Here is a 15,780-nt window from a genome sequence, read left to right as displayed (position 1 = left end):
GGAAAGATATCTCTTACCGTCATTTGAGATTTTTTGGTTGCAGATGTTTTGTGCATGTTCCCAGAGATGAGAGGTCCAAGCTTGATAGTAAATCTAAACAGTGTATATTCGTCGGTTATGGTGATGAAGAATTTGGTTATAGATTGTGGGATCCGGTTGACAAGAAAATTATCAGAAGCCGAGATGTGATATTTCTTGAAGACCAGACTATTGAAGATTTTGATAAAGCTGAAAAGCAGAAACCAAATTCCATAAGTTACATTGAAAATATTGCGCCTAAACCCCCTGCATAAGCTTTTGTTGATGGGGGAGATATACAGGTAGATAATGAGAATGTAACTGATGATCATGTGCCTCACCATGATGAGCATGTTCCAGTTGAGCCACCAGCCGAGTTTGAGTTGAGAAGATCTACTAGAGAACGTCAACCTTCTCAAAGATATCCTCCACATGAGTATGTGATGATCACTAATAGTGGAAAGCCAGATTATTATCAAGAAGCTATTACAAATGTTGATAAAGAAAAGTGGTTAAAGGCCATGCAAGAAGAGATGAATTCCTTGCATGAGAATCACACATTTGATTTGGTAAAGTTGCCTAATGGTAGAAAAGCACTCAAGAACAAATGGGTATACAAGATAAAGGCAGAAGAGAATAGTTCTCAACCAAGATACAAAGCAAGATTGATTGTGAAAGGTTTTAATCAGAGAAAAGGTATTGACTTTGATGAAATTTTTTCACCTGTGGTGAAGATGTCCTCTATCCGAGTTATGCTTGGGTTAGCAGCTAGTTTGAACCTAGAAGTTGAACAACTTGATGTGAAAACTGCATTCCTTCAATGTCCTTTATCCGAGTTGTGCTTGGGTTAGCAGCTAGTTTGAACCTAGAAGTTGAACAACTTGATGTGAAAACTGCATTCCTTCATGGTGATTTGGAGGAAGAGATCTATATGGAGCAACCAGATGGTTTCGAAGTCAAAGGTAAAGAGCATCTTGTGTGCAAATTAAAGAAAAGTTTGTATGGGCTCAACCATTGTGTGTTTATCAAGAAATTCTCTTATGGTGATTATATTATTCTCTTATTATATGTGGATGACATGTTGATTGTTGGTCATGACACTAAGAAGATTCAATCTTTAAAGAAAGATTTGAACAAGTCTTTTGCAATGAAAGACTTAGGTCCTTCAAAGCAAATTCTGGGTATGAGAATTACTCGTGACAGGAAGAATAATAAATTGTTGTTGTCCTAACACAATTATATTAAGAAGGTGTTAGAGAGGTTTAACATGAGCAATTGCAAACCTGTTAGTACTCCACTTGCTACTCATTTTAAATTGAATTCTGATAAATGTCCTACAAGTGAGAAAGACAAAGAAGAGATGAAGAAGGTTCCTTATGCATCCGCAGTTGGTAGTTTCATGTATGCTATGGTATGCACAAGGCTAGATATTGCTCATGCAGTTGGAGTTGTTAGTCGATTTCTCTCTAATCCTGGTAAAGATCATTGGCAAGCAGTGAAGTGGATTCTCAGATACCTCAGAGGCACTTCCAAATTGTGTTTATGCTATATATGGAGGTGGTGAACCTGTGTTGGATGGCTACACAGATGCAGATATGGCAGGTGATCTTGATTCTAGAAAATCTACTTCTGGTTGTATGATGACTTTTGCAGGGGGAGTTGTGTCTTGGCAATCAAGACTACAAAAGTGTGTTGCTTTGTCCACTACTGAAGCTGAGTACATTGCAGCAACTGAAGCTTCCAAAGAACTCTTGTGGATGAAGAAATTCCTACATGAGTTAGGCCTCAAGCAAGATAAGTTTGTGTTATTCTGTGACAGTCAAAGTGCGATCCATCTCAGCAAGAATTCGACTTTTCATGCAAAGTCGAAGCATATTGAAGTACGGTATCATTGGATACGAGATGCACTGGAAATGAAGTCATTTTTAATTGAGAAGATTCATACTGATGAGAATGGTTCAGATATGATGACAAAGACCTTGCCTGTGTCGAAGATGATATGTTGTAGAAAGAAAGGTGGCATGGTTGAGCAGTACCTTCCCACTTGAGTCGTGAGGGGAGATTTGTTGGGTGGACTCACTCCTCAAGTGGAACCCGCCAATTTTACTAGTATTATTATTATTATTATTATTATTGAAATAAAAAGAAAAAGAAAAAAAAATTAATGGGCTTGGCCCACTTGAAGGTAATAAAAGGGATTTAGAAATCCCCAAGAATACACAGAAAAACAACGGAAGAAGAACAGTTGCCAGAGAAGAAAAATAAGGGTTTGGTTCCGGTGGTGGTAATAGGTGTGTATCAAACTTGCTCCGTTTGATCTACAAAATTAGTATGTTATTCATACCACTGAGTTTCTTACTTTAATATATAATTTGAGTAGTTTTATCTTCTCCGGGAGTTACTTTGGCATACCCACTTTAGTCGAAGGTTGTTATAAGGTTGTTATAGGGTTGTTATTGTTGATTGATATTCCATATTGTTATTAGGAAGACTCTTTGTGTATCCATTAATTATTATAGTGGAAGTTTTACTGGACTAGGTCCCGTGATTTTTATTTTCTCAATTTGAGGGAAGTTTTCCACATTAAAAATTGCGTTTGTCTCATATTTAATTTTCTGTCAATTATTTTTGCTATATGGAATTGTATTTTCTGTTTGGTCATTTATCTGCACACGTGGGGAAAAAATATTCTGCACTATTGAGATAGTTATCGCTAATTATCTCTGGTTTTTTCCCAACACTAATATCGTAACAAATTTAATTTAAGAGAAATGTGATTGAAATTAATCGGTGATTGCAACTTAAAAGAGAGACTTTTTTTAAAAAAAACGTGATTGAATTTTGGTATTTCATATAGAATTATGGTGCTTATAATTTAAAAAAAATTATTTATTGTGAATAAATACATGGCTAAAATATGATTTTTTATCTAATACTTACTTTGGTCTTTTATTGTTTTTATTTGTTTTATTCATTTATCTCTTTTATTTGTTTTGATCTTTTATCTAACACAAGTTTATTTTTAAGATGAAGATTGCACCTCAATCTTGCAAGATTGAGACCTAGAAACCCTTCTTTCTAGGACTTTAATGAAAAACACGTTCTTCAGTCCTCGATACACAATTCTTCGACATCACCTCGATAATTCGTATATGGAATAGACACTAAAACGAATGATATTCCTTTGTTGTTGTTTATCACTTCATTACTCAATTGTAAATCTAACTCAGTCAAGAAAAGTTTTTAAATCTATGATATGATCTTGAATGTTTGATTATAAGGAATGAGTGAAATCATGCTTGTTTTAGAAATGATGAGAAAACCTTTTATGATGCATGAAAGAGGTAACCAAATGAAAAACAAGTTCTAAGAAAAATAACTACTTTGTAACTGCCACAACAACTTTAAAACCATCAAATTTTAAGTATGCATGATAAGTGAGTTGATTCATAAGACGTCTGAGTTGACTCGCCCTAATTAAAAATAAAAATAAAAAACTAATTTTGAAGTATGAACCTATGAGTCCATTCACTGCCCTATAACTTCAAATACTCAATTCTTGAAGTTCATGATTCGATTCATAAGTGGGTAAGTTGAATCAAACGAAGTTCAAAGGTTATCAATGCAATATGATCATGCTTCAACTTAATGCATGCCAAAACAAGTGTAAATAATCTTATGCATGATAAAAAATTATTTCTAATGAAATATTTCTTGATCAAATGGTCTATGCAAAAGTTAGAGAAAGAGAATCAACAAAGCACACACTCATAGCACCATCTAGACTAAGCAAGTTGACATCACTCAAAACACTAAATCCAAAACAAAACTAAGAGACATCTTACAATTACAATGTCCCCCTTTTGGAAGATGATGAAATATGTGTTGCGAACAAAGTTGATTCTAAATTTGTGCGCTTAGTGTAAAAGTGCGAACAAACTTTAAGAAGACTTTTATCCTTTAGACAACTTTCCAAATTCTTCTTTTCCCCCTTTGGACATTATCTAACAAAAAAGAGTAACCACAAAATCAGTAGTATCGAAATAACTCTTGTGCAACACAAATAACTAAATACTTAAATCAAAAAATGAATCGCAACGCATACAACATAAAGAGGAAAAATATGAAATCAACTAATTAAAGCATACATAGAAATGTCAATTACAAGGATCTGAAGTAGCAATGTCAATTACAAGGAAGAAGGTTTGAATTTTAATTGCCCTCTTTTTCAAATTCCAGCTAAATCTCCAAGTATTTAACTCAAGATTTATCTTGGTTATGAAAACAATAAATGGAGAACATTCTTTATTAGTAACATATCAATAAAAACTTTACAGTGTGATTAGTGCTAAGTGAGGGATAACTAAATGGAGATTAGAGAAAAAGAATTCACACAACAATATATCTTGGTTCACCCAAGATGGGTTATATCCAGTCATCACAACCGTGAAATTTTCACTATGTGCTTCAGAACCAAGAATGTTCTCCTTCACACTTTTTCTCTTGATCACACCTTGATCAGTTATAATCTTTACCTTTCAACCTAGAAAGCATTTTTACAATCATCTTTCAACCTTGAAAGGATTTTTACAATCACCTTTCCATCTTGAAAGGATTTTTATAAACACATTCAATCTAACATAAAAGATAGAATTGAGTTACAAATGATGTGTATGATAAAAGTGTTTGGGATCTTGAAACTTCTTAACACTTGTTTGAGAAAAATAAAGACAAATTCAATAAATGATGATCCAAAGATACAGGGAAGAGAGCTGGAGTTTGCTTGAAGAGTTTTTGACTTGTTATTATTTGAACAAGTGTTGGTAGATTTTTAAATTGAACTATTGGCTTCATCTTTCAATTGATCTTCAATTTATAGATGACAATGGGACATATTCATTTTAAAATGGAACTATTCGCTTCATCTTCCAAATATTTTAAAATGAATATAGATGACAATGGGACACTATTTAAAATGATATTGTGATCACTTCAAAGTAGTTTAGTTTTACACTAGTTATTATATTTTTTTGTATTATGTTATATTTATTTTATTCAAAAAAAAACAGGAAAAAAAAAGACGACAAAGTTTCACTTTCAAGTCTTTTTGTCTGATGACAAAAGGGGGAGAAAGATATTTGATAAAGTGGGGGAGAAAATAATATTGAGACTTAGGGGGATCCCTAAGTTAGTGGGAGTCAAAGAAATATAAAGAAAAGTTGTTATAAAAAAATAGAAGTTTTGTCATCATCAAAAAGGGGGAAGTTGTTGGAACCAAGTTGGTTTTACATTTAGAGTTTTGATGTTAACAAATGTATTTTATGAAAATAATATATTTGACTTCAAAGAGTATGAAAGAAGATTTATGTAATTGAAGAAAATCTAAAATAAGATTTGATTCCAAATTATAATTGATGAAAATCTAAAATAAGATTTTATTCAAATTTATAATTGACGAAAATCTAAAAGAAGATTTGATTCATATTCATAATTTAAGAAAATATTTGACCAAGTTGAAAAGCAGATATGGTCAATATTTTATGAAGATTTCAAGAATATTTGATCACATTCAATGAAGATTTGAAGAATATTTGATCAAAATTTAATGAAAATTTGAAGAATATTTTATCAACATTTAATGAAGATTTGAAGAATATTTGATCAACATTTAATGAACATTTGAAGAAGATTTGATCATAAATTGAAGAAGAGTTTATTTGAAGAACTTACAAACTCAATCTACACAAAATAGAAATAGAATCAATTTGAAGAATTTACAAACTCAATTTGAAAAAGATACAATTCAGAATTAAATAAAGACTAAATTGAAGCCCAGACTTTCACTATTAATAAACAGTCAAGGATGAAGGAGAAAAATATCGAAAAGCAGAAAAGATTAGAAGAGCTCAAGATCAAAGTTCTCAATTCATCTTAGAGTTCAAAGAGAGAAACACTTGTTCAAGTTAGAAAAAATTTATGAGTGTTCTTATAGTGTGAGAGTTATTATTATTATCAGCTTTGTTAGAAGCAACTACTCAAGTTCCAATCTTTTGTATCCAACCTGATAGTGGTTTAGTTCCTTATTCAATTTTGGGTTGTTAGGTTGTTAGGAGAAGACTTGACTTGTAGGGTCAATGTGGTTAGTTCCTCAAAAGTCTGGGGTTGTCAGGCTGTTTTGGAAGACTTGACTTGTAGTGTCAAGGTGGTTAGTTCCTCAAAAGTCTGAGGTTGTTAGGTTGTTTGGGAAGACTGGCTTGGAGGGTCAGGTATTTTATGATTCAAGGTATTTGAATTAGTGGATTAAAGCCTTATTAGTGAAGGGATTGGATGTAGCCAAGTAAGTGGTGAACCAGGATAAAGCTATGTGTCAAATTATTTATGTTTTCGCTGTTTGCTGCTTCTGAATCTGATTGCTTCTTATCTAAGTAATTCTTAAAAATCAAACAACTTTCATCAAATTAGCAAAAAGTTATCAACTTTAGTAAACATAATTCAACCCCCCTTCTCGTGTTTGCACCTTCAACCCCAAGTTTGGTTGTCTTTTCTTCAAATTCTCATAAGGAGATGTTTTGTTTTTAGATTTAGGAACTCTATTCAAAACATAGCAAATAGCCAATATAATTTCCTCCAACCAATGAGATTTAGCACCAAAGTTAAGCATAATAGCAACAACTAGTTCAGTAAGAGTTTTATTATTTCTTTCAACTTTACCATTCATTTCAGGAAATATATAGTATATTTGTTTCATGTAAAATTTAATGCAATTTATAAAACTCGTTAAACAAACTAGAATCATACTTGGTTCATCTATCACTACAAAACCTCTTAATCTTTCTACTAAATTGATTTTCAACTTCATTTACAAAGATCATAAACATGTGAAGCGCTTCACTTTTATTTTTATTAGATATACATAAATATAGTCAGAACAATCTTCAATAAATGTGATAAAATAAAATTTTCATTTCATGTTAATGTCCCATCAAGTTTACATATATCGGAGTATAATAAATCTAAAGATTCATATTCTCTTACTACAAATTTATGTGAACTCTTTGTTATTTTAGTTTGACTATAAAAATCATATTTTTCAAAATCAATTTAAAAATAACTTTGGAATTAAATCTAAGTTAGTTAAGTTTGAAATTACATGTTTGTTCACTTGATAAATTCTAACATGTCAAATATTAAAATCACACAACATGTAAGTAAAAGGAGACATTTTATTAGTTTCAACATTTAATTTAAACATGTCATTAGTGACGTACCATTTCCCAACAAAAATATCATATTTAGAATTGGTATACAAATATGCCCCTGTAGAGTAAGTAAACCCTACCTTATTCAGAACAAAACCAAAAACAATATACTTTTTTTGAAACAGTTTATGAGACAACTTAGAATTTTTTTTTTTTTTTTTTTATGTCTAACAGAGTTTTTGAAATCCTTCCAAGTAGGGGCAGTTTGTCAATAATAACAACAATTTTAAATTCTTCATCTAAAGTCATACCTTTTGAAAGCATAAGTTTGATAATTTTTTGTGTTTTTCGAATGAATGAGATATAAAAAAAAATTAGAGTTTATGAGTTTGAAGATGCATCGATGTTAGAGATGACAAAACTTAACATTTTTTATAGAAATTAACAAACAAAAAAAAGAACAATTTAACTAACATAAGTATACTTAAAGTGAAACTAGAAAACAAGTTAAAAAACTAAAAAAGTAATTTATACAGGTCTTTCGATCATGGATCTAATTTTGGAAACCTGTGACTGGTTTTTTTAAATAAGATCATCTTGAATTTTTCAAAAGTATGGCCATGTGCAATTTATCCATCTATGTTCAATAACTTTTTGGTTAAAAATCATAAGAGGCATCTTCAATGGATGTTAAGGACGCATTATTCTAAAATAAAATAAAAATAGTATTTAAAAAGTTGATATATCTAATATTAATGAGCATACATTGTCAATGTAAATCGTTTTACATTGATAATCAATATAAATTATTGATTTATTAGTTATTTTAAGATGATAGTTACCGATATGGAGTAGGACGATAGAATAAAGAATAGTTATTACATGTTAATGTATAAGTTATTTACACTCTCAATGCATAGTTCATTTTTTCTTAAAACAGTTACCAACTATTTTTGTCTATTAATAAAGTTCTTATGAGTTTGCGAGTTTTTTTTTTCCTTATACATCACATTTCCTTCATTTATCTTATAGTACTAATTCCTAAAATTAGTACTATGTTGACAAATGATGATACAAGTAATTTTGTAATCAAATCAACTTTAAATTTTTCACACCACCTCCACTTGTGAACAGGTGACTATAGAGAATGAGGTAAATTTTCAAAACTATAGAGTTCATAAGTGAAGCAATTCTTTTATAGTCTTCGAATGAATTAAAATTTCAAAATAGACATTTGAAGACTAAACTAACAAATAAAATACAAATCTAAATATATTTTATAATTTTGATATATTTAAGAACTATAGGGACTATATGTTAAACATCTAAAGATCAAAATGATTATTTACTTTTAGACTAAAATGCAGTTTTGTTTTCCTATTTTACTAAATATGCAATTTTGGTCCATGTATTTAATATTTGACAAGTTTGACTCTTTTATTTTCAATTTTCTTTGAAATTTAGTTCCCTTTCTTAATTTGAATTACAATTTTGTGATGTGACAATCATTTAAGTGATATGTGCATGGGGATGTAAAAAATCATGGTAATGTAGAATTTAAAATTAATTTTAAATAAAATAATATAATATAATATAATATAATATAATATAATATAATATAATATAATATAATATAATATAATATAATATAATATAATATAATATAATATAATATAATATAATATATATTCATTAATCTCACTATGTAAATTCATGGTTTGATTGCAGTTTTGATCCCACTAATTTCATCAATTCGTGAACATTGGTCTCTCTTTTTTGAAATCCAACAATTTTGATCTCTGTCTCATATTTTTTAACTAAAAATTAGTGATGCGATATATTTTAAATAATGCAACATATGATATGATAATATTGAATGATTAGTACTCATAAAATTCTAATAAAATCCACCAAATTTTAGTTTCAACTTTTGAAATTATTCATTTTTGTTATTTTATATTTAATCAAAAAATTGATGGACTAAAAAAATCGATTTTAAAATAGAAAAACTATTTTCATGAGTTTAATTTTATAGGGGACCAAAGTACAAGTCTTTTATTTTTAATATTTTAAGTTTTCAGTAGGTTTCCTCCATCGGAATTAATCATATTTGAGACATGGGAGACACTAAGTGAATATATCTTAACAAAAATTTGAACTCGAATTCACCAAAATAGTATTTTCCGCTAGACCAACCTACATTCGTACTAAACCTTTTATTATTTATATCTCACAACTTATTTTTCATTTTTCTCATATATTTGGTTAATAGATTAGAGAAAAGAAATTTATTTAATGTTATCTATCTGTCAATTTGTGAACTCGATAACTTTTTATTTTATTAGTAAAAAAATATTTTTGTTTTCTTGTTAGCTTATATCATAGATTTTTGAATAATGAATCATGGATGTTTGGATGTTTGGATGTTTGAAAAATAATTTTGATATTTTTGTAAATTCATGGGGTTACATACTTTGGTTTCATTTAATTGTTTTCAATGTTATTTTTATTTTTATATTTTTTAAATTGTTTTTGTGAATTTTCTATATTATAATTTGTTTCTAAAAAAATTGATAGGTTGATTAATTTTCTATATTATAAAAAAAATTCTATATTATAATTTAAGAAAATATATATTAAAAAATTATTATTATAATAAATTATGTATTTTTTTCTTAAATAATTAATTTACTACTATTTCTTTTTAATTTATGCATACTATCTACATTCATCGATTTATGCAATCAAGCACAAAATTAAAGCAAAATTCAATATCATTTATCTCAATTCAATAAATATTTACACCTAACAACATCTAAGAATAGGACAAAAGTGGAACTACTCTAAATCACTTTACAAAAATTATTAATTTAGTAAAACTCAACAAAGTTCAAATTGATGCCTTAAGGAAACACATTTAAATTCAATTATTACTATTTACTCCTCAAAAGCTTCAATTAGTCACACCAATTATGAAGAAAAAATTAAAGCATTCATCACATCAACAAAACGTTAATGGTTTTTTTTTTTTCAAAATTAAAACGTTCATTGGTTTATACTTAAATACATGAATGTAAAAGATGTGACATCTTAAACCTAAAATAATATATATATATATATATATATATATATATATATATATATAATTTATATTATGTTTCTATAAAATTTGCAGTAGGAAAAATATGTTTTCAAGAAAAGAAAAACTTTTATTTTTTGTTTAAAATACACGTTTCTCAAAAATCAAAAGGAACGATTTAAACTTATTTTCTCCATTAAAATAATGTAATCTCAATAATCTTGATTTAAGTATTATTACTTGATTTAATTCTAAAAACTTACTAGTACTTCTAAGATTTTCATCCAAAAATTCGTTTCAAATTAAATAAGTAAAATACAAATTAAACTCTTATTCCCAGTATCACCTATCAGAGTGTGGTTCCTCCCAAATTTGAACTTCAAGATTCATTAACTTATAACAACTGCAATTTCACAAACGTAGGGACAAGCCAGTCAAACACAAACAACAAAGGAGGTGAGTTTCGAAATCATGATGATAGTATAATACAAGTAAGAAGAACACGCGAACAATCATAATAGAACCGTATCATTACACCAACATTCTATAAAGAAAATATCACATTAAAAAGTCTAAATCACTCAAGGAAAATCAACAAATTTCACTATAACATCAAATCGTCTAAGAGAAATTATCACCACACCTGATTCATATTAATCACAACAAAACAATCACAATAAAATGCAATGCTATGCATGAGCTTAGACTCTACTTCACAATGTGGTACCATTCTAATTCTAAAGTACTTGGTTAGGAGGCTTGATACTATGCCACCATCCCGGTGGACGGACAATTCAAATTGGTCATGTCCTCATAGATCCCCTCAACTTAACCCGAGACACATATATGTGACAGTCGAGGTAAACATGTGTTGCGTGGTAGCTCCCGACATTTGGAGTGCTACCTCCAAGTCACCTAGGAATTTCCCACCCGTATACCTCCAAGGTCTAACAATCTTGCCTTAAGGCTCGACAGCAGACCGCCACGATCAGACTCATTCAGTTGTACTTCCCCAAAATCACTAGGCTTGTCAAGCCCTACCTATATGATGACAAAATAATCTTCACTTCATAAATTCTCAATATTTATTTTCTCCCCTTGTTAGCTTAGATTACTCCATTAAGAGCATCATCTTTATAAATCATCATTATTTAATCATATATGGGGTACTTCAATATTCTCATCACAATTTTATAACGTCATTAATCATATATAATCATAATCATCGTATAAAATCATCACAATTTTATAACCTCATCAATCATACATAATTGTAATCATCATATAAATTCATCACAAATTTATAACATCACTATTATCGATAAAAAAAAAAATCAGCATTATCGTCTCGCATATATATATATCATACCATGCATCCATATTTTATTATCACATCACATAAATTCGTCTAATCAAACATATGCATCAAATTCATTTGAAACCAAATATCATAATAATATCAAATATCACGCATTTAACGAAATTAAATCAATCAACACCTTATAAATATTTCTATTCCATATTTTAATTTCACAATTTTCATATTTTCACATTAATCAATTTATCACTAAAAGGGTTGTTGTGGTATGTAGCGAGCCTTGGATAAATCGTTGGAAAATACAGTTTTCCCGTTCATCTCACATTATGTTATACTCATGAATTCAAATGTTCTCTCACCCCTTACCTTATTTCGATGATTTCACACACGAATATGATTCCACGAGCAAACAACCTTTGTTTTTTTTTTACTCTTTGTCCTTCAATCGATCTAACTCGATATTTTATGAGTAAACGTCACAAATAGATTATGAAAAGACACTCTAAAAATTAATTTCGAAATTCGGTCAAGAAAACTTATCATAAATTAGAAAACAAATCAGTGGATAAAATAGTCATTTTTCACACAATCGTTTTGGCGTTGGTTTCACTCAAATCGAACTTACGGTGAAGAAGAACGGTTCAAACTAAGGAATTTAATAAATGGAGAAGTCGGATATTTTAGAGAGAAATTTGGATGGTTAAATATCTGAGGAAGTATGTTTATTTGACTACCTAAATAAATAAAATGACATACTGAAATTTGGACGAGAACGGAGAAAATTTTCCAGAACAATTATCAATCATCGATGTCAAACTATAGGTTGTTGTTGTGTTTCTCTTTGGTTTTATGGCCGCCGTCAAACTCCCTTCCTTTTTTTGTTTGTTTTATTTTATTAACAATTAGGGTTCACACATGGGTCAAACCCATTGGTCAGGTTTTACTAGTTTTATTTTATTTTTTTAAAACACAATTTTATTAATAAAACATTATTAATATTTCAAAACTAATAATTTATAAATAAAAATAATAAATCTTTTAAAATACATAAATAACTAAAACTCTCATATTCAAAATAATCCCTATAATAATACTTATTTTTCCAAATACTCAAATTAAGATATTACCATCATTAGAGAATAATCGAAATTCTAAAATAAATAAATATAAAATCAACACTTTATATTAATTACTAAATCTTAATAAATATATATAAAATCACAATGTCATAACAAGTATATAAAAATAAAGGAAATCAAACACAATATCACTACTATCTCAAGATAATTATTTATAAAAAAAACAAGTAAAATTAAAAAATAGTTATAAATAATTGAAATATAACTATGTGCATACTTCACATCAGTTAAGCGCACATAAAAGTATTACATTAATTGAGTACATGTATATACACGTAAAAATGCATAAAAAAATTTCTTTAAAATATATGTATTACACTAAAATACTATTATTTTTTAAAAAAATATATTAAATAATAAAATATAATATTTATTATTTATATCGTTCATGTAATCTAATATTTATAAAACTACCCCATCATAGAAATCACCTATATAACAAAAATTAGTCAGAAAACTTATCATCATATATTCTAAAATAATTTTAATATTAAATTAATTATTTAAAATCGTACTTAACTAATAAAATAGTTTATTATAAAATTTAGGGTATTACAAAAGAGATTCTTAATAATTTACGTTGTTTTGATAATTTGGATCAAAATTACATTTGAAAATATTTTTTTTTAGTTCTACGAAAATGATTTTTAATTATATTTAAAACGTAATGTTTCATTTCTATTTAGATAATTAGTTAAATTTATGTATTATTAAAATAGTTTTTTATTTTATTTCAAAAAATTTATGTTATAATGTTTTCAAATAATGAATACTAACATTTAAATTAACAAAAACATAATATCATATGAGTAAAAAATATAACATAGCATCGATTTTTAAAAAACTCTGATATAATATTGGTTTGCCGCACTAATTTATTAAACATAGATATACGAATATTTGATAAAAACACAAAAAAAAAAAAAAAAACTTTACAATAAAAAATTTTAGAAAGAAAAAAAAATATCAAGAAAAAATAAAAGGGTAAGCATAGTAGATAATAATGTACTATGTAGTCTCATGAAAAAAAAAACTGTAAAATACATATGTAGACAAAATCTATTAAAGTTGACTGTGAAAGCTACTATTTCTAGCATGACTATTCTGCATTTAGTATTTTTTAACAACGCAATCAAACATATTAATATTGTGTATTAATTGAGTTAGTTCAATTTGTAATTGGACTACTTGTTCTTTTGGGTGGACTATTTGGATTGTTCTCTTTGAAGTCGAGATTACTTTTTAATAAGTTCTCATTTGACAAAAATAAAAAAATAAAAAGAACGAAGGCATGTGTTAATTTAATGGATTGTTTTTTTAATTAAATAATGGAATATTTATAAAAACAAAAGTTGGTCTAGCGGAAAACATGTTGGACTCCTTGAATGTTAGATGTAAAAAATATTTCATAATCACATAGACGATTACTTCGTTAATTTATAAAAAAAAAATATATATATATATATATATATATGTAAGTTATTTATTTAAGAATAATTAATATAAAATATATTTATCAGTAAAGTAACATATCACATTAAATTTTTAAAAAGATTATATTCAAACATAAAAATAAATCTATAATAGAAAATATGTCGAGCTTAAAACTTAATTGTTATAATGAGTTTTAATTTGCAAAAGCTAACTAGACATGATGTACTATATTCACTTTATGTATATAGAGTAGATGGTATAGGGATGAAACTTTTCTTATGTTACACTATTAGTAGACATTGGTAAAACACACGCTAAATTGTACCCAACTTTGAGACATTAGTAAAACACATGGTAAATTGTACCCAACTTCCTAGTATACTGTATTTCTCATCTTTCCTTTTTTCTTTCTTCTGTCACCCATCATCTTTCCTTTTTTCTTTCTTTCTTCCTTTTTTCACTTAACTTTCTTTTATTCCCACTTAAAAATTATTCCTCCACTAACAAACACAAAACATTATATACGTTGAAATTTTTTTAATTTGAAAGAAATCTTACTTTTAGATTTTTTTTTTATAAAATAAACAAAAAATGAGGGGATCTGTTTCTAAAAAAATTGGTCCCGCTGATTAGTACTGCACCACCACGTCATCCACTAAAACATGTGGTTGTTATAAATATTGTTTTCGTTCTTTTTTATATAAATATTTCCGAAACTAGCGATTTTAGAAAGAAAAGAACATTGGATCCATTCTAAATCACTTTGTGAAAATTATTTAGTCAAAAGTCATCAAACTTCACATGGGTGTCATATAAAAAATATGCACTAGTACACCACATGTAAATTCAATTAACACTTTTTACCTGAAAAATAAGTAGATAAATAAAGACACATAAGCTTGAAAAATGTTTAGTTATATTTCGGAGCACAACCTACACAATGAACCTATACCAGATCAATGATCATTGAATTGTCTTATTTAAATAAATTAAACTTTAAGTGAACATTTGATTCTCTAGTTTTAAAAAGAAACAACAATTTCAATGTGTAAATCAAAATTTAAATAGTCCATAAAAATGACACATTGAATTCTTTTAGTAGTGAAGGTTAACATGATCTCAAAGATAAAAAAAAAAAATTGATGTTTGAAATTTTACATGATCCCATGTATGTCAAAAACCAAATAAAAAGATGGGTAAATAAATATTTGAATTTAAAAGTCTTTTTCTTATATATATATATATATATATATATACAAATATATATATTAATCAAAATAACCTTAATAATGGCCACCATTCTTCTTTTATTGTGTTATTTATTCAATTGATATACACAACCCACTTCACAATAACTGTCATATTTTTCATTTGATCTTCCATACAACATAGCTATTAAAAATCAGTTTAGTTTGATAAAATGTAAAATATAATTTAACTATTAAAAAATTGCTTGATTTAGTATTTCAAAAATTTAATTTGGTTCAAAAATTCAATAATAAGTGAGATTTATTAACAATAAATTACATATTTCTTCAAATTATGCATACACTTCGTCTTATAGAAAATATAGTTATCAATTTCAAATTCATT

Source organism: Cicer arietinum, chromosome 1 (assembly GCF_000331145.2).
Source record: "Cicer arietinum cultivar CDC Frontier isolate Library 1 chromosome 1, Cicar.CDCFrontier_v2.0, whole genome shotgun sequence".
Taxonomy (NCBI): domain Eukaryota; kingdom Viridiplantae; phylum Streptophyta; class Magnoliopsida; order Fabales; family Fabaceae; genus Cicer; species Cicer arietinum.
The sequence above is the reverse complement of the archived record's forward strand: the minus strand, read 5'-3'. Positions refer to the sequence as shown.